General features: G+C 37.1%; 1 long non-coding RNA gene across 1 annotated transcript; it reads left to right on the plus strand.

The window, feature by feature from the left end:
* Positions 1 to 668: 668 nt before the first annotated feature.
* On the plus strand, positions 669 to 2,487 carry LOC145790719 (uncharacterized). Its single transcript, XR_014329728.1, has 2 exons — positions 669 to 801; positions 966 to 2,487. It is a non-coding gene; the product is annotated as an uncharacterized LOC145790719 (long non-coding RNA).
* The last annotated feature ends 1,032 nt before the right edge of the window (positions 2,488 to 3,519 follow it).

Consider the following 3,519-nt stretch of genomic DNA (forward strand, 5'->3'; position numbering starts at 1 on the left):
CTCTTTCGCTCATCTCTCTTTTCTCTATCTCTGTCTCTCTCGCTCATCTCTCTTCTCTCTCTGTCTCTCTCTTTTTCTATGTCTTTCTCTCGATCATCTCTTTTCGCTCCCTTTATCTCTCTTTTTGTCTATCTCTCGCTCATCTCTTATTTCTCTCTCTTTTTCTGTCTGTCTATCTGTCTGTCTCTATCTCTCTTTCTCTATATCTCTTTCTTTCTCTATCTATTACCTCTTCTCCACCACCATCACTCAATCTTCTCTACCACTACCACAACTTCACCACTAATCTCCTTTGCCATCACCACCACCATCACCTCTTCTCAACCACCTTCACTACTATTGCTGCTCCCTCTTCTCTACCACGAAAAATTAGCTCTTGGTTTTTAATAACAAAAAAAAAAATAGGTCACAAAATTTTTTTTTCATTGACCATAAAAAATTAACTTTGTTTTCACAAAAAATATTTTTCATTAAAATATTACATCTACTTCTACCAAATAAAAAAAAATTATTAAAATAAAAATAAAAACAAATTTTTCTCTTTTTTCACTGACTCACCCGATGGCTCGCCAAACTTAATTTCCCCCCTTTTTTTCCCTCCGCCTTCCCCCTCCCTTTTTTCATTTCCTATTAGGTTTGTAGAGCCCTTAATTTCACAACACTGTTTCAAAACAGTGAGCAAACCTTAATCTGAGAGAGAGAAGATAGAGGGTTTGAAGAGAGACTGGGGTTGAAGGGGAAGGGTTTCAATCGACGGGAAGACTGGTTCAGCAGCGGCGAGACTAGTTCGGCGGCGAGACGGTACGCTTCTTTTGACTCTTCTTTCGACTCTCTCATTCCAGTCGGTTCCTCTATCGACTGGGTGGAAATGGTTCCTCTATATCTCTATGTTGCCCCCACCGCCATAGCCATAGCAGCTTATTAGTGGTGGTGGTTGTTTTCTGCGAGCGTCGGTAATGTCGCAGAAGCGGCAGCAGGAGGACTCCAAGGGTCGTTCGGAGGGCAATGGGTCCAGTGAAAAGCATCGCAAACATCCTTCTTTTAGAAGGTCTCTCTCTCTCTCTCTCTGTGAAACAAATTGGAACATCATTATGTTTTGGATCATGAGACTCTGGGGTTGGGAAATCCAATATTCTCTCGAGATTTACCCGAAATCTGCTTGGAGTCCAGATCCACGATCGGTGTTGAGTTCGCTACCAGAACTCTTCAGGTGAACTTTCCCCCTACTCTCTGATGCCTTCACTTTTTTTTTTTTTTTTTGGTCAATCGGGCTTGAATTTGATCTGTCTAATTTGAATGTTTGTTTACAACATCTGACATTTCTGGGTTTTTTAATTTAATTGTTTGGTATTAGTTTTTTTTTTTTTTCTTTTTTTTTTTTTGTTTGTGTGGATCCTCTGCACTTTGTCCTGCTGCAACTATCCCACAAGAGATTTTTCAAAAATATGTTTATGAATATTGCACACATATGTTTATAACTTTGTGCTTATGTTTATCTCACATTAAATTCTTTTTAACTATTAGTTGTTGCAAACTTGCAGTATGGCTATTTTCATTCATGTAGATTTACATCTTACATACTCCAAGTTTGAAATTTAATGCTGACACCATGTTGGTTGTAAGTTATAGCACAGTAGGTTTTGGTTTATTTGTTTTTACTAATCGGGTTTCAGGGTAAACCCCAACTAATCCCGAGACCCACGCAAAGTGCGCCCCCTCCATGTTGGTCGGCAAATCTCGGGCAGAAAAATAGAGTGGGTTTAGGGGTCAGTGAGGAAAAATTGCAAGTGTGAAATTCTAGTACTGAATGTCAAGAACTAAAGTAGAAATAGAGGCAATACAATGGTAAACCAGGAATGTCCTTGTTTAGCAAATATCTTAATCCTTTACATGCTTGTACTGCTGCTTCAAGCCTACAAATGCAAATACAAGAAAATATATATACCAATTCCTGTACATGCTTGTACTGCTGCTTCAAGCCTACAATGGAGGCAATATTGGAGTAAGCCTAATGCTCTAAAGCTTATTATCCTGAGACAAATCCTTTCTGCAGCTCAAAATAGCAAGTATATGTGATGTACAAACAGCTCAAGCCTTTGTATAAGTTTGATCAATGGTTTTTTTCTTCATAGTAGTCAAGGAAAGGTCCTTATTTCATAGTCCGTTACTGTGGTAACCATTATTTTGGTAAATTTTTTGACTTAATTTGATGGGATATTATCTTTAAAATCGCATAAACTTAGCATTGTTTCACCTGAGATTAATAAATGACTTCTGGTTCACAATGATACTAAATTTTGGATTCTATACTTGTTCCTTTGTGTGATATATAAACCTCAAAGACATTCAATTAATCTTTATACATATCTATAGGTTTTAGTTTACATTTCCCACCATTTTTATGTATTTCCAAATTCTTTTTGTTGTTTCCATTATGTTTATTAAATGTGTATGATACAAGTAAGAACCGTTTCCATTTCTCTATCCAAAACAATAGAAGGCCAGCAGAAACTAGTTGGAGGAAATGATACTGTTATGAGGTGAAGAAGATTAGTTGATAATGCAAAGACAAACAAATAAACTCATTTTTCAAGTATTTTTTGCAATGCCTGAATGCTTACCACAATGCCCAATAATCAAGTAAATGGTGTTAATAGCTATCTTACCTCAAGTATTCCATGTCCAAAACTGCTCTCCCTATATGCGCTCCACTCAGGTTGTTTGTCCCAGCAAAAGTTCCCTTTTGCAGGGCCAGACGAGAAATTCAAATGGCATACCCCTCCAAATTCTGGCACGTTATCTCCAGCTGAAGGACATTTCCCAGGATCATCTGCATGATCAACATCAACTTTCTCTATGTTTCCACCATCACCAACTGTTATGTAAACAGGACCGCATGGATCAAGCATATAATTGTAGACTCTATTCATCCGCTCATAAGCATGCACCTGGAATGAAGACAATATGTCACTTTGTTTAATAAAGAAAGAAAAGAGCTTGGGAAATGGATCTGTGAGAATAAGAATAATATTAGTATAGTATATATTATGTGAATATTGTTTTCACAGGATCATGAAGGGTTATTCCATGTTCAATCTCCATCTGCTTTATGGCATTTTGGATGTGAGTGTATACATCTTGGAACACTTCGGTGAAATATTAAAAAGCAGGAATTCTACAATCAGCATCCTAGTCAAGATCCTCATGTTTATTATGTATATATGTACACTCACTCAGTTATTTGTGTTCTGAAACAAAAAATAAATTGTGGACAAACTGCTTCTCAGGTGAGATTTTCATGTACTTGTCCACTCTAATACCATGTTAAGTCACCAGTTTTACCAAAATCATAAGCTCTTAGGGAATGGGCCTAACAATGTATATCAAGCTATCCAACAATAGACACATGGCAATTCATCACCATGTCACAGGTAAATAATTTGCATGTGTCATCTGTCTGTCAATACTCAGGAGCATATGCATTTGTTTAATGTTTATTTCCATTACTGCTACTTTTGT

This window comes from Camellia sinensis, chromosome 5, assembly GCF_055761805.1.
Source record: "Camellia sinensis isolate YWXY chromosome 5, ASM5576180v1, whole genome shotgun sequence".
Taxonomy (NCBI): Eukaryota; Viridiplantae; Streptophyta; class Magnoliopsida; order Ericales; family Theaceae; genus Camellia; species Camellia sinensis.